This window comes from Sciurus carolinensis, chromosome 9, assembly GCF_902686445.1.
Source record: "Sciurus carolinensis chromosome 9, mSciCar1.2, whole genome shotgun sequence".
Classification (NCBI taxonomy): domain Eukaryota; kingdom Metazoa; phylum Chordata; class Mammalia; order Rodentia; family Sciuridae; genus Sciurus; species Sciurus carolinensis.
In genome coordinates, this window is record NC_062221.1 from 17031975 (window position 1) to 17059592 (window position 27618).

General features: G+C 50.6%; 1 protein-coding gene across 5 annotated transcripts in view; it reads left to right on the forward strand.

Moving 5' to 3' along the window:
* The first annotated feature begins 230 nt into the window (after positions 1-230).
* Nmnat3 (nicotinamide nucleotide adenylyltransferase 3) overlaps positions 231-27618 on the forward strand; it is a 108201-nt gene continuing 80813 nt past the window's right edge. For all 5 annotated transcript variants that reach the window (XR_007110327.1, XM_047565410.1, XM_047565413.1 and 2 more), the window contains exon 1: positions 231-499. The gene's annotated coding sequence lies outside the window, so the exon portion shown is untranslated. The remainder of the gene's footprint in view (positions 500-27618) is intronic.

Sequence of the window (27618 nt, forward strand, 5' to 3'; positions counted from 1 at the left end):
CTGTAATTCGGCCTTTAAAAAAAAGGTAAGTTAAAAGAAAATGAGAAAGAAACGTAATTCAAAATACAGGGAAATAAAAAGCCAACTGGGAAAGGTCCTGACGGTTGGGACTCAGGGCGGGAGAGAGGCGGGGGTGGGGACAGTGGGCGTGGCTTGGCGAGGGGCGGGGCGGGTGGGGCCCTGTCCCCTTAGGACCCTGCCCGGGCGAGGTAGCCGGCCGCAGAGCTGCTCCGCTCACACTCCGCCCACAGCGGGGAGCCCCGAGCGCGCGAGGTCAAGTGCGCCTAGACCCCGCCCCCTGGCGTGGGGGCGGGGCGGGCTAGCTCGGGACTGTCGGTCCCAGTCCCAGGACAGTCCAGGCCCCGAAGCGGCCCCGCGTCGGGACACCGGGTGCGATCCCTGCCCCGCCCTCCAGCGCGGGTCGATAGCCCAAGTTCGGCCGGACAGATCCCCAGTCCCCGTCGCCCCCGGTGCCACTGCGGAGCCTCGTGACTCGCAGGTAAGCAGAGCCAGGGACCCTGGCCCGCCCGCCTTTGCGGGTGTGGGCGCCCGCGAGGACCTGGATCGCGACTGGACGCCTGGGCCCACGTGACTCCCGTCGGCGGCGGAGACCTGGGCGCCAGGTGGCGGCGGAGTTGCGGATCCCGGTAGCCCTGAACAGTTCCGCCCCCTGCTCCCCACGCTGCCGGTTCTCACTGCGTCCACCTGACCCCAGTTACGGGTTTGACTCCAACTGCAGCTGGCGGACCTGGATGGGTTCGGATCCCACTGTCTGCACGCGTGCACGCGACAGTTAAACATAAGTACCCACAAATCTTCTTGGTGCACCGCTCAGTGCTCACCGCCACTGGGCCAAGTACTGGGGTCACAGAGATGGGCTGACCAATGTGGTGCACGCCGCGTGAAGGGCCATGTCCGCACACAGAGGTGTGGAGAGCTAGGAAGAGCTGCGAAGATAGAAAGCCCAGTGTTTATCAGGGCCCCAACCGCAAAAGCTGCTGGAAGTCAAACTTCCATGGGAATCAGAGTTCCAGTGTGGAAAACCATGGAGCAGGCACGTCTTGTTGGGAGAGAAGGTGGCTTGTTTGAGGAAGGGAGTCAGTGGGACTGGCCTGCAGAGAGCTGGAAGTAGGGGAAGCAAGTTCCTTAACCTTGACTTCCTCCTCTGTAAAATGGGACTGTACCTACTTAGGGAAGATGGAAGCCCTGTATGTAGATGAAGGTGCCTTTCCAGGGGAGCAGTTGGGGAAGCAAGGGTGAAGGTGTTCAGCAGGGACTCTGGGTGTCCTCTGGGACTGCATTCAGCAAGCTCCCCTCCCCTCTCCTGAGAGGTCTCTCTCCTCTGCCAGGTGAGGGGTTCCCAGTAGAATCTCTCAGGCAGCCTGCTCTCTAATATGAGGTCTGGTTCAGCCATTCATTCTTCAAACATTTAACTGGCGTCCACCCTCCCTTGCTGTGAGGATTCTGAGAAATCAGACACAGGCCCTGCCCTCCTAGAGCCGGTAGGATGTGGGCCACAGAGTGACAGTTAGAACCTGATGAAACCCAGCTCTGCTTCCATCCCCCACCAGGCACTGCCAGCCATGAGTCCTGGGACACCAGGCTCACGCTCACAGACCACAGCTCTGTGAGAGAAAGAGAAAGGAAGCTCGAGTCTCGGTCACAGACCTGGCACTTCACAGCTCTGTCCCTGACCCTGGGCAGTCGCTTGTCTCCTGAAGTGTGACAATTGCGAGCTAAACAGGTGCTTGGCATGTCATTGGCCAGGAAGAAATATTAACTCTCACCGTCTCTCTCCCCTGCATGAACTAAAATAGGAATGACAATAGGGCCTCCTTGGAGGGTCATCCTGGGGATTGTCTGGATACCTGAAGTACGCTGAGCCGTGCAGGCATGTGGGAAGACGCTGCTGCTGCTAGCTATTGTACATGCCTTGTTCTGGGCAGACATCCTGGATGGAAGGAAGCAGCAGGCAGGTTGGGGGTGGGGTAGGGGCTTGGGGACTGTGCAGGGTGATTAGTGGGGAAGTTGGATTATCTAGTTTAGTGGTGGTTTCCTCAGAAGCTAGGCCTCCAGATGAGAGGGACATTCTGCACGATAAAGGGCCTGTGGGAGCCTCTGTCAAAGGCACAGCAGCCCAGCTTGTGAAGACTCAGACCAGAAACACAGCCCATGGCGGTGGTTGGGTGGTTGGGGGAAGAAGGAAGGTTGGAAGAGATCTAAAATGGTCTTTTGCAGGGGGTTGCCTTTAACACCTGGCCCTATGTGGGTCCCCTGCAGGGGACTACCTACCTTTGCTCTGCTGACCTCCACCATCCAAACGGGCATGGGAATTGTCTGGCTCTCTGTGGAGTCCAATTTTATAACCCCTGCACCTGGCAGAGTACCATGAACAAAATACGTGGATGAATAAATGAAAATAAGCCCAGAGATAAACTTTTTGGCTGTGTACAAATGTGTTTTTAAAAATGAAATCTGTAGACAGAGGAAGATAACTTGTTTTTGTTTTTGTTTTGCTAAGGGTCAAGCATGTTCATGCATGTTGCAGCTTCATGGTGACCATGAAGCTTTGTGGTCAGATGAAGTCACCTCTATGACCTCCTGTGCATCACAGGAGTTTACCAGACCTAAGCTTTTGCATCTGTAAAATGGGCCTCTTTGTACCTAACTCAGCAGTATGCAAGATAACTAGACAAAACTCTGACCTCAGTGCACCCATGCAGTATGGCAAACACCAGTCAATAATAGCTGGTGTTATTTTTATTATATTTATTATTTTCCCATGATGTCACATGCACATAATCCATGAACCACAGGCACAGACGTGTGGTACTGATGTTGTACTCTGACTCATCTGGTAGCAAAGGCACTTTGCAGACGCTAAGCAGTTTGTATGAAATGCAGCAAATTCATGTGCATTTCATTCATTACGTAAAGCACTTGACTGTGAGATCTTAAAAGAAAAAAAAACCTGGAAAATTATAATTTATGTGCCTTTCAAGTTCAGGTATTTTATCATCTAGATAAATCTTCCATGCATCTATGTTAAACCACTTTGGGCTGTCGAAGCTCTTAAATAAAGTGGCTTGTCCTGACCAGTGTCTGTCTGTGCTCGTTTATCATAGTTCCCTGGTAGAGATGGACAGATCCCATTTTGCAGGGCAGGCCTTGGAACGGCAGCTCCTGCCCACTCTTTTAGCCGTGTGGCTCCACATGATGGTGTTTAACAAACCACACTGGACTCACGATTCCCTCCTCATCGTCTCTGTCACATGCACATAACCCATGTGTCAGTTTAGAAATTAAAATAGCAAAGCATACTTTATGTGCGCGTCTGTGTGCGTGCACACGCCGAGGATGGAACCCTGGGCCTCATGCGCATAGGCAGGAGCTCAGCACTTAGCTACACCCCCAGCCCCAGAATAGCAAGGCAACTGTTGCTAGTGTGAATCTGGAAATCAGCTCTGGAGTGGATGGGTTTGTGAGCGAAAGTGCCTTGTACAAGGGTGACAGTCTCTTCTGCCAGTTTGAGCTGCCTGCTCTTGCCTCATAGGGTGCTGTCTCTGACCTGGCCTCTCACCAGGGGAGGCCTGACGTCTTCTTGCTCCCCTGGGTGAGAGGCCTGACATCTTTCTGCCTCTGGCCAGAGCTGCCCGCCACCCATAGTCTTGGGCCTCTGCAGGCTGAGACAGGAAACCTTCCTAAGTGGGCTCCTCTGCCCTCCCGTGGAACCCCGACCTCTGCTGCATGCCCTTCTCCAGGGGCCCGAATCCTCCTCTGCCGAGCTGGGAGCACTTCCACAGCTGTCCAGGTCTCCTGCCTGCCCATTGTTCGACCTCTCTTCCTTCCTTTCTTCTTTCCATGAACACTTCAGGCAGTGTCCTGGGGATTTGAATAAGGAGTTAAAATGACTCAGTCTTGACCCTTGTGAAGGCCGCACACGTCTTGAGGCAGATTTAATGAAAACAGAATTAAGTACATAACTGTCCACACAGCAGCCAGTCACAAACTGGGCCAGTGTTCATGAAGGAGGAGCCTTGAGTGTCATGACCGCATGTAGAATGGGGACGTGGGACGGATCAGTCAGTATCGACACAGGTTCAGCGAGCCTGTGGGTGTTGATTGGAGGCTCATGTTCCTTATTCACATGCCTTGAAGACTGTCGTGGGGTATTTTCTATAAATCCTGTAAGCAGTGCTTTATGTGCCAGGTAATCTTACTGAGGATGTGACTTTTAAAACAGTCGTGCTCCAGCTGATACCACTGGTCACCTTAAGGAGTCTCGCTTCCTCAGGTGTTGACTTATAACTCACGCACGCCGAGGCAAGCGTAGAGCAGAAAGTAAGAGGTTTTATTAAAGAAAAGTAAAAGCAGACTTCTGGGTGGAAGAAGGGGATCCAAAGGCATAGGATGAGCAGATCTTATCCTTTTTGTAGGTTTTATTCTCCTGTGCTTTCCCCTTATCTCTTTCCTTCCTGCCTATGTCACTAGGTGACTAGGCCCAGTTTTGCAAGTGAGATGCAAAAAGTGAGAAGCGAATGGGCAGGGGGAGGGCCAAAGTGATCCTGGCAGGAAAGGGCCCAGGAGGCATTCATTAGCAACTCCCTGTCTGTAGTCCTTATAAGGACAGGTAGATTTGGTGCTCCCTGGGCTCCGGAGGTCTTTGACATTCCTTCTCCCAGGGGCAGTCTCTAACTTCCAGATGCAGATGGCTTTCGTGGCCTCCATTTCCTCCCTCTGACCCGATCCCCTATTTCTACACTATCTGCCTGTCCCCAGTTCGGGCTTCACAGCTGCAAAGTGGAGGACTTACTCCAGGGCTCCGAGTCACGCACTCCGTGGTGTTCAGAGTCCCTCCTCGGATGTTGTCAGTGTCATCCTGGGTGGCAGCCGCAGGTGGGCATCCTGCTCACCCCCAGGTCCATCTTGCAAGGCTCATGCTGGAGTCCTCTCCCTTCCAAGTGACAGAATCCACTTGAAAGCCTGTTTGCTTTCTCCTTCCTTTTCTACCTCTGAGCACAGCAGCCTGAAGGCCAGCATAGCTTTGATCACCCAGCGGCTGAGCCCACCTCTCATGTCCAGGGAGGGGAGCCCACCTGTGTGCATGCAGCTGTGGCAGGGTGCCTGGGTGGTGGGCCTCCCCGTGTGGAGCTCTGTCATCCCAGTGCTGTCCCTGGTGAGGAACCAAGGCCTCCAGAGGGACACCATGCTGCCCTCAGGCCCATTCAGTCCCAGGAGGACAGAAGACTATAACACTAAAAGACTCGGTTTAAATAAGAAAGGAGCCAAACAGTCCTGAGAAACATTCTCTCTCCCTAGTATATCCTGAATATTTTTAGTTATTTTATTTGTTTGGCCTGAGCTGTTGACTAAATATACCTTCAGTCCCCACTGGCCTTAGATGTAGACCTTATTACGAGAGATGAGCTGTCATCCTCCCCAGAGCAAAGGAAGGAGGCAGCATGGCCGTGCAGACACAGGGAAGGCCTCCACGTCCCTCCTGGTGGGGCAGGTTTAACGGCTGCAGTGTAGACCGGCGGGTAAAGGCTGTATTCCCAGGGTACCGCTTTAATAGGATTGTAATCATGTGGCTTGTAGCCACGGAGCGAAGAAGTAGCTCTGGAAATCTCCCTTCCATAAAGGCTGACACACAGCGATGGTATTTATGCCTCTTGAAAGCTCATGTTAAGTGGTGGATATTTATGAAAAGGGTTTTGAGGAGTAAATGTGTCCATCAGTCAACCTGGAACTTTTTAGAGCTCCTCAGATGGTTTTAAATTAGAGCCAATCTTCTTCCTGCCTTCTGCCTCCATCATCCCCCCTCCCTTGCTTCCTCTTATAAAAATGGAGAGTGAAGGCAGGACAGAGCCCAGGCAGGAGCCCGGAACTGCCTTGCAGCAGAGAATTAGCATAGGAGAAGCAGAGCGGCAGGGCCGGTGCCTGGACTCTGGTCCTAGCTGCCTGGGCACAGTGTCTGGAGGGAGAGTGGAGCCCGGCTGACAAGCAGGTTCTCTAACCACCGTCAAGGCAGCCCTGCCACCAGCCAGGGTTTGCTTCTGGGGTGGGGAGAGGTGAACGAGGTAAACAAGTGATGAAAATACTGGATCTGGGCTCAGCGAGTGGCAGATGGGAGGGAGCGAGTGTCAGTGTAGGGGAATCTGCCAGGCCAGGGGAAGCGAAGCCTCAGAAGGATGGAAGTTCCTCTGTGAGCAGGTGATCATTAGGCCAGAACGCCTGTTACCTGAATGAGTACGTAGGAGTTTAACTTGAAATTATTACTGACTTTTGAATGTTCATTTTAAAGATCAGAAACAGGTGTTTACTGCACAAACCCTATCCTTAGTATCAACGCCTGCTCTGCTTTTGATTCCCCCATCTGGCCGCCTTCCCTGAGATGCTTAGGGTGCTATTGCCCATCTTTCTTACTGCTTTCTTTGTGAGAAAAAGGCTGCCAGTGTCTGTTAGCCACTTTATATTTTGTTAGTAATCAAAGGATCGTAGATGATAAAAGCAGACGAGCTGCCTGTTTCTGGTGTCACAGAAATGCCACTACCTCTTGGCTTTTTCTGGGACTCTGCTTTTAAGAAAATAATCTGAAAAGTGGAAATAGGCACAGTATAAAGACACTCTCTCCTTCATTACTGATAATGGTGAAAACTTAGACGGGGTCTGAATGCACAGAACAGCAGGATTGTGAAATCGCAGAACCCCAGGTCAGTGGAATATTATGCAGTCCTTAGAAACGTGAAGTTTGGTAGCTCAGGAAACCTTGGTAGCACATGCACAGTGGACAGAGTGCCATTAAGGATCCATGCAGGCAGACTGTCTGCAGGGAGCCCTCCAAGGAAACCAGAGTTGTATATGAACAGTAGGATTTAAGAGACCATTTTTTTCACTGTGTCCAGTTTCTTGCTTTGTTATTCCTATAATTTAAAAAACAATCTTAAAATGAGCCAAATTAAATAATGATCTTTCTGCTGTTTTCAGTTTTAAGGGCACCACCTGTTTAGCCTTATCCTGAATTAAATCTTTCAGTCAGCAATTTTTAAAATAGCCTGGAATCCCCGCCTCCATGTCTGTGGTCCAGGGCCATATTCTGGGTCCCCTGGCCAGTTTCTACAGATGTGCTCATCCTGGCCCTGTAGACTCGGGTTCTCGGGGTGTTTGGTTAATGGAGGCTACTGACCCTTCTGGTCTCCAGTGGCACAGGAAGGAGTGGGGATTTGGTTTGCACCTTCAGGACCTCATTGATGAAGTTTCAGCACCTGTGTCCTCCACACACACACCCTAGGTCAGCAGTTACCTGGGGCACCCTGCACCATTCAGGCTTGTTGAGGCTTTGGGGCTCCAATACCTTGTTGCCAGTTCTTTTTGCCAGTTATCCCCGTGTGCACACATCCTTTGCTGCCTGATGCTGGCCAACGCCTAACATACGGCCAACGGTGAGTCCTAGATCAAACTCGTTGGATTGGCCATACAAAGGGAAGCCATGACATGTCATATTGGAGACAAAGATTTGAGTCCGAGTGGTTTATCTGGAGTGGATTCCAGGAAGCACCAACAAGTAGGGAAATGGCCAGGAAGCATGCCATTGAGCGGGTCACCAGTGTGGGGACTGGAGTGTATCCTGCTGGGAATTCCCAGAGCTATCCTTGCAGCGTGGGAGCTGGGTCTACATACTCTATTCCTGTCAGTTGCTGGTTGAGCTTTGTTCCTTAGGGGGAATTAGTTCATGGGTTCCTCTGGCCGGTTCTGATCTCCAGGGGAAGCATGGGGGCAAAGAGGCAGATGCTGGTAGTGGGAAGGCCAGCTGACCTGTTCTAAGACAGTGGGTCTGAGGCGGGGCACAGCCCTGGCAGCGCCTGCTGTAACGGCATTCCCTAAACTAGGAGCACTCCCAGAGGACTGTGCAGAAGACACCCACGGTCATAATTCCACGCTAAGACACAGACGCAGTTACATCACATTGAAGACTGCATCACATAATACCAACCCCCCAAAATTATGGGAACACTTTAAGAAAAATGTTACCGTATCCTCCGCCCAGTGAATCAGAATAGACCCCAAACTTGGACTTCAGTGGCCCAAACTAGTTTTCTGTAGCTGCACAGGGGGAGAGCCAACACCCGGAAAGAGGGCCTGAGTGTTTAATAAGATTTGCCTGCACCATGTGTCCCCTTCTGTCATAATGCTGGTATTTAATAATTTAATAATAGCTCCTGTTATTTCTCTAGTAAATGGAGATGATTTTAGAAGAAAACTTCATTGGGCGCAAACATTTAGCCTCATTTGTATCAACCCGTGGTTACAGCTCCTGTGCCATGCTCTAATATTGGTACTGGATTCACTACACAGACACCAGTGCCAGGGGATGGCAGAGAATCGCCGTAGTGACAGCCTGAGGCGTTGTGATGAATATTTTGTAGCCATTGCCTTTGTACCAAAATGCTCCACCTCCAAGTAAAGATTCAGTAAGCTCTTCATCAAAATATCTGTTCAGCTGAGGCACGAGGTAAGGTGGTGCTGATGCTTCGTCGGTTCGCCTGTGCTCGTGTGGGTCCCACCCATTTTGTCTGCTTCTGTCAGAGCGTGGAGAGGAATAGCAGCAGGAATTGGGGCCATAATGCAGACTCTGTGACCACTCGCCATATGTTTATTAAAGTCTCTTGGCGTACTCGTTGCCACGAACAAAGGCTTCACTCCAAGAAATGATTTAAAAGTGTTCTCGTAGCAAGTACGTTCGGGTCAGTGGCTGAAGTTCAAGCGCTTTGAGTTACGGGCATTTTAAAATTTGTACAGAAAGAATTCAAGATCCTTATGTTTCAGAGACATGAAGCCATTTCCCTTTAACCTGTGGTCTGAGATGCATCCCAGGAAGACCGAGAGGACAGTCCTGTCCCACGCGCTGTGCCCTGTGCATGCAGCAGACATCACCACTGTCCTCTGAGAGAGCTGCCTGCGGCCCCCACAGGTCAGGGGGTGCAGGTGATAGTTTAGTTCAATGTTTGTACCTCCCTCTTTCTTTTTTTGTTTTATTGTTGCATTTTTTTCCCCTCAGTTTCTTCTCATTGCCCAGAAGATGAAGCAGGTAGCCCCAGATTACGTGCTATTTTCTCTTTTTACGAGTTTGGTTGAAGTCACTTGTAGTGGTGGGAATGCATTTTTATTTTTTTCTACACTTCGAGAAGTGCTCTGCTGTTGGTCCCAGTGACCTCCACATTGCCAGATCTTGCGGGCCTTCTCTGTCCACGTTGTCCGTGCAGCATTTGCTGCCTCTGACCACCTGGGAACCCCGTCTCAGTTTTCCTCTCCTCCCTCGTGGTTCCTTCTCTGACCCCTCGCCTGCTGCCTTCCCCTGGTGGCATTCGCCGTGGGGACAGGCTTCCCTGGCCTCCTTTTCCATGTGCTCCACCTGATGGTTCCATCACATACCTGCTTTTCAACTGTCACTGTTACATAGACGCTTCTAGCATCCTCGTCTGCACCACGTCTCCTCTCCGGAGCCTGGGCCTCTGTGTCCGGCAGCCTGTATGTGACTCCTCTTGTGGCCCCTCCCGTAGGCTTCCAGAGTCAGCATGCTTCATTCCTTCTAGACCATTCCTTCTTTCTCAGGGCCAATAAGCACTTGCCATGTCGGGTCATTTCTGAGTCAAGGGTAAACTTGTCAGCTTGTCAGGAAGCGGCCGTCTCAGGAAATCAAGGGTCCGCCAAGCACACAAACGAAGACCTACTCCTCAAAACCGAGAAGCCCGCAAGGAACAGTATCTCCGTCGTCATCCGTCGCGATTCTGGTGGTGGAGGGGTCCAGTTAGGCAGCTTGGCTGCGTCTCTCATCCAAGAGCAGCTAGAGGGTGGCTGGGACTGGCGCCACCTCAAGGGCTTCCTGCCTGTGGCAGCGGCTGGCAGCTGGGGCCTCCGCTGGGAGGCTGGCTGGAGCGTCTGGGCACGTGGCCTGGTCTCGCGGCAGGCAGCTGCTCTGAGGACTCGCGTCCCAAGAGGACCCCGGCGGCTGGACCACGGCCTGTGCTCTGCCCTGCGTCACTTCTGCCACGTTGCTTTGTGGCCTGCCTAGCCTCAGGGGACACGTCGCCGTCTCACTGAGAAGAGCACGTGGACGGGAGGCCTGCCGGGACGGTGTGGGATGAGGCCTCTTGCCGCAGCGCCCAGCGTGCCTGAGGAAACCACGTTAAAGCCACAGACGGTTTATGCTTTAGAGTCTGATCTTTTTAATAGCGAATATATTTATAAGGTATAAAAGTTAAGAAACAATAAATATGAATGTGTACATTGAAAGCGTTCATCCTGCAGCTTCTGTCCCTACCTCCCCATGGACAGTTGCTGGCCAGGTTTTTTTTTTTTTTTCACTATCTCAGGATTTATGTGTATTTTTAAATTTCACTCTTTTAATATAAAACCTGGTCTTCTTCTCTCACCGTCTGCACCCTGCTGTATTTAACTCAGTACTACGTCTGGAAGGACTGCCCGCGTAGAGGGTCTCTGCCCCTCTCTGGCACGCAGTGTTCTGCCCGTGCTTCCCGGAGCCTCTGAGCCTGTTTTCTAGGGTGCCCACTGAGCTGCCTCTAGCCCTTCGCCCTTCCAGTCAGTACTGCAGTGAATAACCTACGTCCTCTTTCCTGTCTGAATAACACGAGCCCCAGCCAGTCACAGGCTTGCTCCTCCCACAGCACCTGCATCTCATGCCAGAGGGCACCTCCCATGCCACCCCTCTCTGCATGGGCTCCCAGAGGTCAGGGACATGGCCACTGCAGCTCATTTCCACACTGTCTGGCACAGAGCTGTGTGCCCACACTGTACAGCAGAGGCTGGGACAAGAAGGGAGGAGGAGCAGGGGGAGGCGCCTGGGTGGCCTGTGTCCCACCTCCTCCAGTCTCATCCATTGCCATTGTCCCTTGGTGGCAGTTACCACCCCAGACCTGGGCAGTTCCTCCCTCAGGTCCTGTTGAGAAGTGCTGGTCTTCCTGCCCTGGGGGCAGCCTCCAGTCCCCTAGGCCAGCCCAGCTCTGCTGCTGACAGCTTGTCCTGCTCAAAACTGCCACCAGCAGGCTTTGTCGTGGTGGATGATGTGGATGGGGGTCATCGCAGCACCCAAACATCACTGATGAATTGCTGTCCAGATAAAAAGTGAAGGACCTGGGATTCTCCCTTCCCGAGGAAGCATCCTTTGGCTGTTTCTATTAGGGACTGTATTCCTTAAGGAATGTGGGTTGATTCTGTTAGTGAAGTGACCATACTGTAAGCTTCACAAGCAAGACTGAGAACCGCTCCTGTTGCTTTAAAGAAGGCATTCTTGGATGGCCTACGTTCAGCACATTCAGGATTCTTTCTGTTGTAAGAAATAAAAACTTCATCCAAAGTGGGTTAAGCAAAACTAGGAGTGCGCCTATTGTTATGGAAAAGGGTTTGGGTATCAGGCCCAGCTGGATCCAGGTGCTCAGAGGAATCCGACCTTCCCTGTCTTCCGGATCTTCTTACCGCTGCGGATGGCTTTATTCTCTAAGGTGGGGAAGATGGCACTTCTGGGCTTCTGTGGAGTTTATGGCTCCATTCTTTTACCCAGTGTGCAGACTGAGCAGGACTCATTAGTCCTGCAGGGATAATGTCTCCACCCCTGGACCAGTCAGTTTTTCCAGGAAGTCAAGTGCTCTGAACGTCTTGATTACCAGAATCCTGAGAAGTGGTGGCTGCCAGTTTGCAGAACAAAGGGAGGCGGGCTGGCCGGCACAGCAGCGCTGCCCCCCACCAATGGCGATTCCAAATCTGAATTTCAGACTGTGAAGCTACCTGAACGGGGATGGTAGGCCCGGGAGTTAGGAAAAGGTTCCTTGTGCCCATCTCTCTGCTTTTGTATATGTTTGAAAATTGCTGTAACAAAAGTGCTTTCTTCAAAAAATAAAAGGTGCATCAAAGAAAGAGAAGGGGGCTTTTTCTGCCGTGGTATGAGAACTCTCAACAAATAGCCTTCACGTCCCTGGTTGCTGTTTGGTTTTCTTGCTTTGTTCTTTTCATTGTACAAAGAAACCTTAATCCTTTTCTCTAAGCTGGAGATTGGGAGGAAGACACAAGGCACTTGACTGGATGGTGTGTTGTGGTGTGCTTGCAGGGGCCCGGGGGAATCACCCAAGGGCCTGACGTCCGTGTCTCCGTGGTGTCCAGCACGAAAGCTCAGAAGATTCCGGCTGGGTGAGAAGGATGTCTGCCGGGCTCATGAGTCTGCATCTCCCCCTTCGTGGCTGGTATTTGAGCCTGAGTGGGGTGGACAGACCAGCTGAGGGCTCGGCAAGGCCCGGGCCTTCTGATCCGTGTAGTCAGGGGGAGGCCCAGAAGCCCAGTTATGGACTGGCTGCTGGAGGAAATCTTAGCCTTGAGACCACGTTTTCATTTTATAGGTGAGGTGTCTGAGGACAGAGGAGTTAAGTGGCTGACCTCAGGCCACACGGAGAAGTAGCAGGAGCAGAGCTCGTACCACCTGATGGTCGTGTGGCGTCCAGTGAGCTCCATTGCCTTGCTGAGCTGCTTCCTCACCCGCTGTGGTAGGTGGGAACAGTGGCCCTTCCGGAACGCCCACGTCCTAATTCCTGGACTCTGTGCCACGGCAGGTTACCTGGGGGAGAGCCATGGTGGCAGATGAAGTCGGGGTTGCTCCAGAGCTGAGCTTAAGGTAGGGGGAGGGTCCTGGGTCCTCTGGAGGGGCCTTTCTCTTCCCAAGGGTCCTTCTAAGTCCAAGAGGGAGGTGGGAGGGCCAGTGGGAGAAGCAGCATGAGAGAGAGGGCAGTGGGGCCAGGAGCCAAGTGGCAGAGACACTGGAAAAGGCGAGAAAGGCCTTCTTCCCAGAGCCTGCAGGGAGGAGGCTGCCCTGCCCACGTCTGCGTCGGGTCCCTTTGGGACTTCTCACTCGGCAGAACCGTAAAATAAGAGATGTGCGTCGTTGTAAACCACTGGATTTGGGGTGATTTGTTACCACAGCCATAGGAAACCATCACGCCTCCGAGGGGCAGTAATCATGCCCACCTCAAGACTGGCGTTTAGAGTCAGGGAGATAACGTCTGGCCCCCAGCAGAGCTGAGATGCTTCATGACAGCACCATCCCGCGTGGACCGTGGAGGTGGGGGTCACTGATGTAGAGTAGAGGGAGGGAGGGTGGGCGATGACCAGTGTCTTTCAAGAACCAAGTTGGTGCCTCCTGTGGAGCTTAGGATTGTAGGAGGTGCTGCTATTGGAGATGCCAGGTGCCCAGCGGGGTGGCCGGTGTCCTCTGAGGGAGTGCTCTGCCCCCAGCATCAGCTCGGCCTTCCTCCTTTGGGTCCCCAGCACTCCCTGCTCCCCAGCACTGTCCTGCAGAACAGGAGGCCAGATCTAGCTCAGAGCTGGCCCCACAGCACTGCACTGGGGCCTCAGGGATCCGTATGTGGGCTGCCTGACCCTCACCCTCAGGCCCTCCGAGTGAGCGGGACTGTAGTGAGCGTACCCTGGGCCAGGCACCTGCTCGGGGCTCAGTGACCGGCCAGCGTGGCTGTCTCTTGCCATCTTCAGGACGGCCCTGATGGCAGGTCTTTCCCCACCATGTTGAAAGGAGCGGACAGGTTCCAGGAGGCCAGACATCTTGCCAAGGCCCCAGAGCTCCTCAGTGGCAGGGCAGGACTACAAATCAGGTTCGCCTGGCCCCAGATCCAGCTCGACACACCTGGTCCCCAGGGGAAGAAGAGAGACGGCATCCTTCACTGCCCACAGGGAAATCAGCAGGACTGTGTTTGGGTGCTGTGGCCATGGGAGTGAGCCCCCCAAGTCCCCAAGTGGAGCCCCACGAGGGAACAGCCCTCCTGTCCTCCCACACCTCTGGGATGATGGAGTCTGGGAGGGACAGAGGTCCCTTGCTTCTCCGGGACTTGAGGGCACATGCATATCTGCCATTTGCTCTTGGTCACATCAGTGGTTTCTGTTTTACTCTTCAAACTGACATTTGGACTGGTGTTAGACGAACCTGGGACATTTCTGTTAATTGTTCATTTTGTCAGGTGTGATCACGACATGGTGGATAAGTAAGAGAGAGTCCTTGTTTTAGGAACTGGTCTTTATTTTTGAAGTACTTAGAGGTAAAATATAGAGTTTATGACGGTTCTTTCTTCAGGGAAAAGAGGTGAAGTGAATTCGGCAACATGTGAATGACCATTTGGGGACCTCGGTGTGACTGTTCACTGTGTTTATGTTTCCCTGTTTCTGATGTTTCTTAGTGAGAAGTTCCCTACGCTCCAGGGAAAGACTCCCAACCAAGTCACTTGAGCACAGCAAGGCCACCTGATGCGGGGAGGGCAGGGGCTGGGACCTCCGGGGAGGTGCAGGAGGGTATCAGACGGCCAGACCTGATTCTGATTCTGATTCTGGACGGCACAGGGCATTTGTCCAGCCATCTGGGGTCAGTCCCGAATCCAGTAAATAGGGGACAGCTGGCCCACGTCCTTTGTGGCCTGATGAGGGAAAGCTTCCTTGCTGTGTGACTGTCCTTCCCGGCGGCTTTCCCTCTACAGTGGCAACATTGCTTTGCTTTATTGTGATACAGGAAAAGGACCATGTTATTGTGATACACATCTTCTCATGGTGTATTCTACTTAATAGGCATTGCATTTGTCACTATGGATTCCCCAGCACGGCTTATTTATTTGCTTATTTATTTTTGGCCTATTCGGTAATCTCTACGGTTTTACATGAAAGTTCATTTTTCAAACATAGCATCGGAGCAGATAATCAGATTCCCCGATCTCCTGGTAGCCCTCTTCCTTTGTATTCTTCCTTATCAAAATGGCCAGCTGTTGAAGAAGAACCTGAGACAATTGTTCTCCCCTGTCCCGTCTAACTCTAGGGTAACAGTATCGCCGGGGCCGTCACCAAATCCCAAGTTCTATGCTGAGTGTCTTTTACGGGAGACATTGCTGCTAATCAAGAAGCAAGGCTTTGCCAAATACTGGATTAAAATACTCTCTAAATACAGTGTTATCCTCCAAACAAAGCTCTTCCTTTCCTATAAGCCTTTGGATGTACGAATGAATAACCAATGACCCCTTAGAGGTAATTTCATAAATTCTCGGGGAAATGAATTGAATCAGATCAATATATCTGCAGATGCATCCGATTTTTTGAGCTGTGAGGGACTTTAAGATGAATCTGGTACAGCTCTGTTAGTGCAGGAAACATTCATTTTAACTGCATAGTCAATTCTCAATTAACAAGGGTAATGGAGTGGAAGGAGGTCACTGGTAATCAAAAATCATGGTGAAAATAAGATTATAGTCAACACTCGATTTTCTGAGGGCAGATTAACTGGCATGGGGATTAATTGAGGTTAGGACACGGTGGACCCTAGGATGTCATCCCTTTGGTAATTGGCCAGCAGCTGCTCACTGTCACCCACCCACCCTCTGTGCCTCTGGGCTTGGGTTAGACTGAGGAATGACCTTGGATGAATAGGCACCATCATGGTAGAGACCTCCTGGGAGCTGGGTAGGGGTGGAGGTGAGGGCCTGTTCCCACCAACCCCTAGGACAGTGGGTCCACATGCCAAGCAACAACCACCTGACGGCTTATTCTGCCTTCTTCCTGGACCCCAGCCCTGATTCCCGATCCAGGAGGTCTGGAGTGGACCTAGGAATTTCCATTTCTAACAGGTCCCCAGGGGTTGCTGATACTGCTGGTATTTGAAAACTGCTACTTTCTAAAACAGGTTTTTCATCCCAGTCTGCACATTAGAATCACCTAGGGAGCTTTTTAAAGCTCTCGATGCCTGGACGTGCCTTGACCGATTACGTGAAAGGCTGCAGAGGCAGTGGCCAGAGTTCCCCAGGTGATGCTGAGGTGTCCAGGACTGACAGCCACGGCTCCAGATGTTCCTTCCCCCAGACACCTGCCCCAGACAGCCTTGGGAGCTCCCTTAGCTAGCCCCTCCAATGTTTTGATTTCAATCAAGGGTTTGTCATGTAAATAGATTTATTAGAAAAGTAAATCACATATTCATGCAGGAAAACTAGTTTAACAGGCCAGAAATTGGACATAAACACAAATATATTACCTGTTGGCACTTTAGCATTCTCACCTGGAACCATCTTGAATCCCATCACACTTGGGAGTCTCCACTCTGGCTCTGTCCTGTTTTTGTTTTGATTTTGTTGAAGCCCTGGGGATGGAACCCAGGGCCTCACACATTCTAGGCAAGCACCCAACCACTGAGCTGCATCCCCTGCTCTTTCTAAAAATTTTATTTTGAGACCGGGTCTTGCCAAGTTGCTGAGGCTGGCCTTGAGTTTGCGATCCTCCTGCCTCAGCCTCCTGAGTAGCTGGGATTACAGTCATGCGGCACCAGGCCTCACGTGGAGTTGTGCTTCTTGATCCTTTTCTATTGCAAAGGTGATGACATACATTTATTTTTGTTCTTCATACCCCCTCGCGGACCAAGGAGAGCTGCGCTACCTCCAGGCACGGCTGAGCTGCCAACAAGACAAACAGGTGGTGTTACAGCATAGCCCCGATTAGGTGACGACCTTCACTTTCGAAATACAGTAACTGGTCAGTAGGAGAATGAAGAGTTGTATCTATCGCCAAGTAATGGAAGAGCACTCAGAAAAGGAGCCCCTGCAGATTCACACAGCAACGCGGATGAATCTCAGAAACATCGTGCTGAGTGAAGCCAGACGCAGGAGGCGTCGGTGTATGATTCCATTTATACTTAAAGTTCCAAAACAGGCAAGACCAGCCTCGATGGAAAGAGTTAGAGTAGTGGTTTCTTCAAGGAGCGGACAGGCTCGGCGGCAAAGGGCATGTTCCAGATGTTGGTGGGGTTGGAGTACCATGGACACCTGCCTTTGTCAGAATTCATCCAGTGGTGCCCTTGAGAGTTGTACAGTGCATTGTGGGTCCAGAGGGAGGAAAAGGAAAGCTAAGCAAATCTTCTTCAGAGAGAGAAGCTGACCTCTGGTGAGCCATGCGCCTTCTATTTCTGTGAAGAATGCCAAGTGCTCTGCTGTCTGCATTTAAAAAATTTTTTTAAAATTTCTTTTTCTTTTTTTTTTATTTTTTTTCACACATGTATATAGGGTAATAATGTCTGTCTCATTCAATTGTCCTTCCCATCCCCACCACCCCGCCCCTCACTCCCCTCGGCATAATCCAAAGTTCCTTCATTCTTCCCTACTCACCCCCTACTATGGATCAGCATCCACTTATCAGAGAAAACATTTGGCCTTTGGTTTTTTGGGATTGACTTATTTCACTTAGCATGATAGTATCAAGTTTCATCCATTTGCCAGCAAATGCCATAATTTCATTCCTCTTTATGGCTGAGTAATATTCTGTGGTGTGTGTATATAGCACATTTTCTTTATCCATTCATCTGTTGAAGAGCATCTAGGTTGGTTCCATAGTTTACTATTGTGAATTGAACTGTTATGAACATTAATGTGGCTGCATCACTGTAGTATTGCTGATTTTAAGTTCTTTGGGTATAAACTGAGGAGTGGGATAGCTGGGTCAGATGGCGAGTCCATTCCAAGTTTTCTGAGGAATCTCCATACTGCTTTCCATAGTAGTTGCACCAGTCTGCAGTCCCACTAGCAATGTATGAATGCACCTTTTCCCCCACATCCTCACCAGTACTTATTATTGCCTGTATTCTTTTTCTTTTTCTTTTCTTTTTTTTTTTTTTTTTTTTTTTTTGCGGTGTTGGGGATCGAACCCAGGGCCTTGGGCTTGCAAGGCAAGCACTCTACTGACTGAGCTATCTTCCCAGCCCTATTGCTTGTATTCTTGATAATTGCTTTTCTGACTGGAGTGAGATGAAATCTTAGAGTTGTTTTCATTTACATTCCTCTGATTGCAATAGATAATGAATATTTTTTCATATGTTTGTTGATCGATTGTATTTCTTCTGTGAAGTGTCTCTTCAGTTCCTTTGCCCATTTATTGATTGGGTTATTTGGTTTTTTGGTGTTAAGTTTTTTGAGTTTTTTGTATATTCTGGAGATTAATGTTCCATCTGTTACATGTGGTAAAGATTTTCTCCCATTCTGTAGGCTCTCTCTTCATGTTATTGTTTCCTTTGCTGAGAAGAAGCTTTTTAGTTTGAATGCATTTCATTTATTGATTCTTAATTTTACTTCTTGCACTTTAGGAGTCTTGTTAAGGGAGTCAGGTCCTAAGCTGACATGATGAAGATTTGGGCCTACTTTTTCTTCTAGTAGGCACAGGGTCTTTGTTCTAGTGCCTAAGTCTTGGATACACTTTGAGTTGATTTTTGTGCAGGGTGAGAGAGGTTTAATTTTATTTTCCTACATATGGATTCCAGTTTTCCCAGCACCATTTGTTAAAGAGGCTATCTTTTCTCCTATGTGTATTTTTGGCACCTTTATCTAGTATGAGATAACTATATTTATGTGGGTTTGTCTCTGTGTCTTCTATTTTGTACCATTGGTCTACATGTCTATTTTGGTGCCAGTATCGTGCTGTTTTTGTTACTGTTGCTCTGTAGTATAGTTTAAGGTCTGGTATTGAGATGCCTCCTGCTTCACTCCTCTTGTTAAGGATTGCTTTGGCTAGTCTGGGTCTCTTATTTTTCCAAATGAATTTCATGATTGCTTTTTCTATTTCTGTGAAGAATGTCATTGGGATTTTAATAGGAATTGCATTGAATTTGTATAGAACTTTTGGTAGTATGGCCATTTTGACAATATTAATTCTGCCTATCCAAGAACATGGGAGATCTTTCCATCTTCCAAGGTCTTCTTCAATTTCTTTCTTTAGTGTTCTGTGGTTTTTGTTATAGAGTTCTTTCACCTCTTTTGTTAGATTGATTCCCAAGTATTTTATTTTTGTTGAGGCTATTGTGAATGGGGCAGTTTTCTTAATTTCTCTTGCAGTGAATTTGTCACTTATGTATAGAAATACATTTGATTTATGGGTATTGATTTTATATCCTGCTACTTTGCTGAATTCATTTATGAGTTCTAGACGTTTTCTGGTGGAATTTTTTTGGATCTTCTAAATATAGAATCATGTTGTCAGCAAGTAGTGATAGCTTGAGTTCTTCTTTTCCTATTCGTATCCCTTTAATTTTTCACATCTGTCTGATTGCTCTGGTTAGAGTTTCCAGGACTATGCTGAATAGACGTGGTGAAAGAGAGCATCCCTGTCTTGTTCCAGTTTTTAGAGGGAATACTTTTAGTTTTTCTCCATTTAGAATGATGTTGGCCATGGGCTTAGCTGTTGTCTGCGTCTTTGAAAGGCATCAGGAGAATCCAGATTGATGAATGAATGGAAGAGTAGATAGATGATCAAATACACCTAATAAAATATTAATTATAGATTTAGGTGATGGATATCCAGGTGTCCACTCTACAGTCCTTTCACCTTTGCTGTGTGCTGGGGCAGCTTCATAATGCTGGTGGGGTGTTAATACACATATTCAAAGCAAGTACTCCCCTGCTGCCTGAGCTCTTCAGCAGGAGCCCCCCAGTGGGTCTCCCTGGGGATGGCTCCTCCCAGATGTCAGATGGGCCAGAGGCCAGGAGGGATGAGCCAGGAGTGGAGGGCAGGGTCCTTATGAAGGGGCTCGGTGCCCAGAGAGAAGCCCCGGAGTCTGGGCTCCCCGTGCAGGGCCCATGCGGGGAGATGCCGAGGCACCCCTTCCTCCCCCCGTGCTGGTTCCCAGGTGCTCACCTGAGCAGCGAGCCCAGGGAGGGACGACCTGCAGAAGCTGTGTTAGATGTGAACTGCAGATGTCCCCGGGCTTCGCCACAGAGAGGGAAACTTCCCAAGTTCCTCCCACCACAGGGCCCCCAAACATGCCACCCTGATGTCTCGCTGGCCATTCTAAACCCAGAGGATGTTGAGGCCGGGGGCACTGAGGCCTGAGCGTACTGTCCCCGGGGTTGGGCAGGTTCCGTGAGCAAGAGCAGCCTTCCCAGGCCTGGTTAGGGGTTCTCAAGTGGACCCTGCACCACGGACCAGAGGCACCACTCTGGACTGGGTCCTCCGTGCCCTCAGCACAACCCCACAGCATGCCCACCCATGCCGTGACGCTCACAGCACACCCCCTGCTAGGCACTGCCCACGTGACTTCCTCACGTTGCAGGGTGGCCTCCTGCTCCTCCGCCCACCCACCCGCATTCACACTGCCCTCCTCATGGGAGCCCCACGCTGTCCTTGGCCAGAGCCCTCTCTGGCAAACTCAGCAGCCCTCCTTACAGCACAAGCGCCTGCGGGACACCCCTGTGACACTACACCCTCCCCCACCCGGGCACACCCCTGCTGGCCTCTGGGGAGGCTCCTGGTCCTGCCACTGGAGGTGGAATGCCCTGGGGGTCCCTGTGCCACCAAAGCTAACCTGCTGTCCCCTTCCTTACACCTGCCAGCATCTTGAGATGCTCAGGAAGAACCATTTAGCCTTGAGGGAGGAGTCTGTGATTGATGTCTAAAGGGTGGTTAATATGCTGATTAGTCTATTGCTTCCTCCAAAACCTAAGGAGTCCATCTTGAATACCAAAGAGCTTGGGGCTCCCTGGGGACCAGTCTGGGCCCCTCAGGACTCCTGTTGGTCTCTGCTGGTTTCTGCATCTTCAGAAGCAGTGGAAAGTGACATGGCCCATCCCCGTGACCCACAGGAGCTTGCCCTATGCTGCTCAGCTCTGCGCCTTTGACGCGGCCTCCAGCTTCAGTCTTCCCAGAAATAAGATGGTCCTAATGCTCTGCACAGCCTTCGCACAGATTGAAGATGACACCAAGACCACGTCCTTACGGGCACAGGTGCTGCCGAAATGAGCCGGAAGACCTAAAAAGCACCCAGTACACTTACACTTAGCTACTGTAACTGTTACTTTTATTATCAATTTAGTATGATTTTGATTTATTATTGTCACCCACGAGGATTCAAAATGTGAGACGATAATATTTGGAATTCCTGCAACAGTCATGATACAATTTTTTGTTTTTCTACAGATGGTGTTTTGAACATTTAAGTTGCTGCTTGTTTTTCCCATGTCTTACTCCCCTTCTAAAATGAGTTCCTTGAGGGCAGGGACCATGTCTTCCACACCTCTGTCCCCAGGACCAAGCACGTCATACATGGAAGGTGCTGGGAATCTGGAGATCAGTGCAATGGCACAATTTCTTGATGCGTCCATCATCCCCTAAATAACACTGTTTAGTTCATCCAGAGTGCACTTGGGAAACGAAGCTGCCAATGCACCTTCGAAGCCACAGTCACGTTCTCATTTGCATGCTACTCTGTCGATTCACGTACATGCCAGTTAAATGGGACATTAAGCTGCCAATATGTCTGCACTCTGCATGGTAGAATCCGTTTCCCTTCAATCAGTGACCCGAATTCATTGCCTCCCATCCATTATGGAGGCCTGTCTTCCCCCCATCCCAGCCAGCGCCCACCAGCCCTGGCCCTGCCCCGTCTTCTTCTGGAAAGGCCACGATGCCAGAGAGCACGGCTGGATTCCCATCCCAGTGTGACCCAGCGCTGTGGCACATCCAAGTGTGTCAATCACACCTTTCAAAATTTCTCCTGGAAATAGAAAAGGCTCTTAAGAGCTAGTGCCGAAGAGTGCCAGGGGCCTGCCTGTCACCTAAAGCAGTTTCCGAGGCACTTCTTTTGGAGAGCCCTCAGAAGCAGCCATTGTGCTAGCATCCGACTTCTTCCCTGGCTGGCTGTCACCTGGGCCAGGTTTTAGGTAAACGGATCACAGTGAGCACGGCCACACTGACATGGCAGTTTGCAAACTCTTGCTATTTTGTTGCCGTGGGCTAAAGATGCCGTGGTACTTGCTTCGTCCCTCGCTTCATCCCTCCTTCTGTGGCTCAGGCACTTTAGTAATTTAAAAGTGCTTCTTCGCCTCCTTCATCTAGAGAAGTAAAAATAATTATAATAGAAAATGGGTAATTTGCAGCTACAATGCCAGGCTGATAATCAAAAACTTGTAAATGGAAACATGAGCATATGTTTATCACTTCTTGAAATTAGATTGCAATTGAAAGTAGCTGTGGCCTCAAAGAGAGGGCATCGTGGAAGGAAGGCGGGCTGAGCTGTTGGTGGGGGACCTGCCTGCTAATGAGGCTTTTAAGTTGCAGTTGCCTCAGGAGCAGTGAATGAAGGCAGGCGTCCCACGAGCTGCTCAGCTGTTCAGGGACCCTCAGGTAATCACTTGTGGATTGATCGTTCCCCCACGTCAGCCACGCAGGGGCTCACCAGCCTCTGCCATCAGGGTCCAGATCGATCTTGTCAACCTAGAGCATAGGGCTCTTGCCCACCTGGCCCATGCCCCCACCCACCTGCAAACCCAGCATGCCCCCCGCCCAGCCTCTCAGTTCCCAGGGTTTTGCAAATGCTTGTTCTTTTTCCAGCCTATTCACCTGCCTGATTCCTATTCATTTTTCAAGACTCAGAACACTTGTTACTCCTGCTGGAGCCCCTCCCTCACCCTGGCTGGGCAAGCGCCCTCCCCAGTGCACCCAGATTCCTGTTTCCGTTCATACCAGCTCTTAACACCCTGAGTGTGACCATCAGGGGACCTTCCTGTCCCCTTCAGCTGGCAGGAATGGGGCTTCCCTGCCTGCCTCCCTGGTTCCTGACCCACTGCCTAGCTCCCAGGAGATGCTACTGATGTTCGTGGAATGAAGGGATTATTAATAGAAGCCAAGGAATTGAAAGGACTTTAAAGTTTGGCTTTGAAAAAGCACAGTTATGGCACAGTCATTGATGAAGTAAATCCTATAGTGCATCACACTGCCGGCTGAGATACTGGACCATCCGTGTCTAAACTAAGGGTGGATCACGAGAGAGGCCAGCAGTCTTCAAGTCAAAAGCAGAGTCGGCCCAGGGGACACCAGGCTTTGCTTGTCTTAAATACTCTGTGCCTCTGCACTGGAGTCAGGACAACGGTGTTTCTGCTGTTGTGTCTTATTCTTGTGGATTATTAGAAGCACTGAAGGACAGGAGAAGGGGCTCAGTCTTATTTATCAGTTGTAAGCCGAGGAAGTGGGTCTAGCCCATGTACGCCGCTGCTCTGTGGCCCAGCATGGAACCAGCTCCCCTTGGGGACACACAGGGCTCAGCCTGCCTGTGAGGGGCACACAGAGCGAGGTGGGCTCCCCCCTTATTCTGAGCCAGTTCCTGGGCCGTGGGTCAGGCAGCTTACGTCCAGGCAGTCCCCCATTTGGAGATGGCTTCATTTTCACCCCCAAGAAAGTGGTAACCAAGGACCTGCATGATACAAGATCTGTTTGGTGGCTCAGAGAATAATGGCTTCTGCTCACATAAGCATTTTACAGCTGCTGGTTTGTATTATTTTTAATCAAACAGGTTTTTTTAAATTAGTTGCCAAATGCTTAGCTCTTCTGTCGGGCCCCTGTCACGTCTCTCGCCATGGGGAAGCAAAGGGAGCCAAGTGTGACTCCTGCTCGAGGGATCTCGCCCACCAAGGCAGCCGGTGGCACCATTCCAGAGAAATCCTGGTCTCAGAGCTGTTCCGACCCAGGACTCTGTGCCGTGTGATCTGCCAGCTCCCAGAGACCGAGGGACATGAGAGGGGTGAGGGCCAGCAATGGGACCACGTGCCCCTGCTCAGGCCACGTAGCTTGTCTCCAGCGCGAGGACCTGTGGAGTGATGAGGCTGGACCAGCCGTCCTGTGGCAGCACTGTTCCGTGGGGTCTGACCTGCGACGACTTGTGCCTCTGTTGTGTGAGGAGCCAGGCAGCACGTGGAGGGCACCAGGCAGCCTGGCTCCGGGGACTTCTGGTGGGGCAGGGCTGGGCTGCGGGAGGCTGGTGTGTCTGCTCCACTGGCTTTGCTAAGCCCAGCCCTTGCCAGGCACAGAGCACAGAGGCCAGGAGCTGAGTGCCCGGTCCCACCTCCTGCCCCGTCTGGTGCGGGCCACACTTGACAGCAGTTGTTCAGCTCCTCTGCGTCGGTGCCAGCTCTGTTTGTTAATAGAGTAGCACAACTTGATTAAATATTGCAGAAATGGATGAACTGTGAGGGTGAAAGGGTAGTTTTTGAGAACTGAATGGAATGTTCTGGAAAGACTCAAGGTAGGCGCCGCCCCTTCTCCTTCCCCTGGCCAGGCATCAGTGGAGGAACTAGACTGTAAAATACTTGTGGAGAGGGAGGCAGGGGACAGAGAGCAAGGTGATTGCCCTGGTGTTGCTTCTCGCATATCTTTAGGTGACTTCCCTATCTAGAGGAAACTGAAATGGGGACTCTTGCTGATGAACAGCTCCAGATCCTGCTCCAAAAAAGTGCCTTAGAGCTGCATCAAGTCACCTACCTGGGGCTGGGGATATAGCTCAGTTGGTAGAGTGCTTGCCTTGCAAGCAGAAGGCCCTGAGTTCAATCCCAACACCGCAACAAAACAAAAACAACAACAACAAAAAAGTCACCTACCTGAGGTTTTAATTTTAAACCGAAGTTCACATACACATCCCTTCATGACTCTCTGTTCTACCCGTTTGTTCCTCTGTGACCACGCAGTCCACATTCCAGTCCTGGTGGGTTAGAGCCTGTGCCACCCTTGGGGACAGTCACCACTGAGCCAGGAATGTGGAGGGGCCAACCTCTGAGCCTTAGAGGCCAACAGAAGCCAGATCATGGCCCACCTTGTGCCTGGCTGACGAGACTGGGCTGCAGCCCAAGGACCGAGGGGGGCCAGCCCAGGCGTGTCCTCGGGAAGGGTGGCACAGAGGGACGGGAGAGGCCCCACAGCACCCCAGCGGGGTTTCAGGACGTAGCAGCTGGCGGTGGCCAGTGTGTGAGGGCCTGGGCAGAGAGGCCGGAGATCTGCCTTGAGAAGTGCAGGTAAGCGGGGCTGAGGGAGAGGCCACGCCAGGGAGGATGTGGACGTGGTCAGAGGAAGGGTCCCAGGCACGCTGGCTGATCGCTCTGCAGACTCTGGCCCGAGAAAGTGGTAACCAAGGACCTGCATGATACAAGATCTGTTCGACGGCTCAGAGAATAATGGCTTCTGCTCACATAAGCATTTTACAACTGCTGGTTTGTATTATTTTTAATTGAACAGTTTTTTTTAATTATGAGGTTTCTAACAACACCACCATTTTCATTATTCCATGACACATGGAGACATGTGAGATTTTGTTTCTTACACTTGAAATTAAAAAAATAAAAACACCTCTGAGTCCTATTTTATTTTTAGAATGACCCCTTAGGAGTCATTTAATCCAAACAAGATTTTTATAAAACATAGTAGGCACAGAAAATGACAAGATAACACCAGTAAGGTCATTTATGAAGCTTCGATTCTTTGACCACCCCCCCACCACCATTTCTATCCTTTCCTGTGACATTTGGACTCCAATGTTTCAAGAAGGTGGAAGTAAGAGACGTTTCAGGAAACTCATTTTGTGCTTTTAAGTCTTTTTCAATCATCTCTTCAGTAAATGCATGTCTCTGGTTGAGCATACCAAGCTCCAGTGTTTCTTTGGTTGATTTGACTGTGAGCCTCTAGAGTTACTGGGAAAGCCGCCTGCTGTCCGAGCAAAGCTGCTTTGGTCCTGTGGTGACTCCTAGCTGCTCCCGGGGAGGGCAGGGGTGGTGGCTTATTGGATCTTGATGCCCTCTCCTAGGGAAAGAACCTGCGGGGCATCTGGTCACTTTTACTTTCAACATTAAAGCAAATTTAATTTGCGTTTGAGAATTTTGTAATTCTCCTTGAATGTTGTGCAGTTGGGAACATGGAGTTGAAACGGTCAAGTCCCCACTAGGGCTTCTGGGGCCCCACTTGCCACCTACAGGCTGCCAGTTCACACCCAGATCCTGGGAGGCAGCTGCAAAGCCCAGCAGAGGACCTGACAGGGTCGGGGCAAATCCTCACCTGCAACCTTGAGCACGTGGTTTCCCTTCTCAGTGTCCCAGTTTTTGCATCTGCAAAGGTGGAGTCACAGCATCTAATTGAAATAATGGGTATAAGACGAATAGCAATGGTCCCCTTAGATAGTTAATAATGACATGACCCAGCTCAGGGCTAAGTCTGTTCCATGTCCCTCAGAGCTATTTGGCTCACATCGAGGTCCCCCTGCGGTGTCTGGGCACTCTGAGGATCGCACTCGAGGATCATGGCTTTTGACTGATGTGCCACGTCTTCTGAGACCCCATTCCCAGCTGGGGCCCTGGCTGGCCTGGGGTCCACCCCAGGGCAGGAGGCTTCCTGCCAGCATTGCCCCCGCCTGAGGGTTGAGTTACATCCAGTGAAGTTTTAACAGGCCCTTGGGGGGTGGGATGGTGTGGGGTGGGGGAATTCAGGAAGACTGTTCGATGCCCTCGCCCAGAGCCTGGGACTCTGAGGCCAGGACTCTGGGGGTTCACTCTGCTCTCAGTCACAGACAGCATAGGCTGCACCCCAAATGTGGGCCACCTTAATCCCACAGCTGCCTTGGAGATGCACCCTATATTTTCAGGAGCCTGGAATCTCAGCATTTCTGCTGGAAAAGCTGTTCAAAGCCACTGGCTGTGAGTCAGCCGCATCTTCTGCAGATAAAGGTCCACACGTTATTAGCTTCTGCTCTCTTAATATCACGGATGTTAGGCAGACTTCCTCCTCTCAGGCTGACCTCTGGCTTTGGAATTATTGGGCATGAATATATGTGGAATCACTGGTGGAGTTTTTAATCTATTTTGTTTTTATCTTATTTTTCCCTTCACATTACTTGGAAATGTACTTTCTGGAACTGAGGCCTAATGCAGAACCACTCTGTAAAAAATAGGGGCTTCTTATGGAACTTAAAGTGGAATCCGCGGGGCGGTACCCTTGCGTGGTCCCCAAGGCCTTCGCCTTCGCGTTGAGGAACGTTTTGCTCACAGGAGTCTGTCTGCCAGACTTGCAGTCCGGGTTCTCATAGCCCAGGACAAGCTGCTCACGCTGTGACCACTTCCTACGAAGTCCACAGCTGAGGTTCCATGAGGACTCCCAGCTCTTCCCAGTTTCCAGAACGTTTTCCTTGGATAGCTTGAAAGGTTCATATTGGATGAAACCAGAAAGTTACTTTAAAAAACTCACTCTGGAGGTATCACAGTGAGGAGGCTTTATTTATGTATTTTTATTTGAAAAATTATGTGTTCATTTTCTTTTGTTGTTTCATGAATCCTCCTGTTGAGGAAATCAGATATTCCCTTTTGTAAGGGAAGTTGTGAAATCTTCCCTGAAGGGCATTAGAAATAAGATAGAGCCTTCTCCCTTCGAGAGAGGTCTGGCTTCTGCCTCCGGGAGAGGAAACGCAGTACAGAATGTCTCCAGGTCCTTTTTAGCCTTAGAGTCCCCCAGTGTGTTCCCTCAGAGAAAGGGTCATATGCATCTGCCACACTGTCCCCTAGTGTCAATCTCACCGGCCTGTACAGGGTTACGTGTTATATTGCATATCACGTGACCTTTAGATTAAGCCTAAACATCTCCAGGACCAAAGTGCTTGCTTCATAAGACAGTGTCACTGTGTGACAGAGATTCCAGCTGTGGCAGGGCGCGTGAGCCTGGGCCTCCGGCTCTAGCTTTGTTAACTCACTGCGTAACCTCGGCTAAGCCATGTCACCTCTCTGGTCCTCAGTTTCT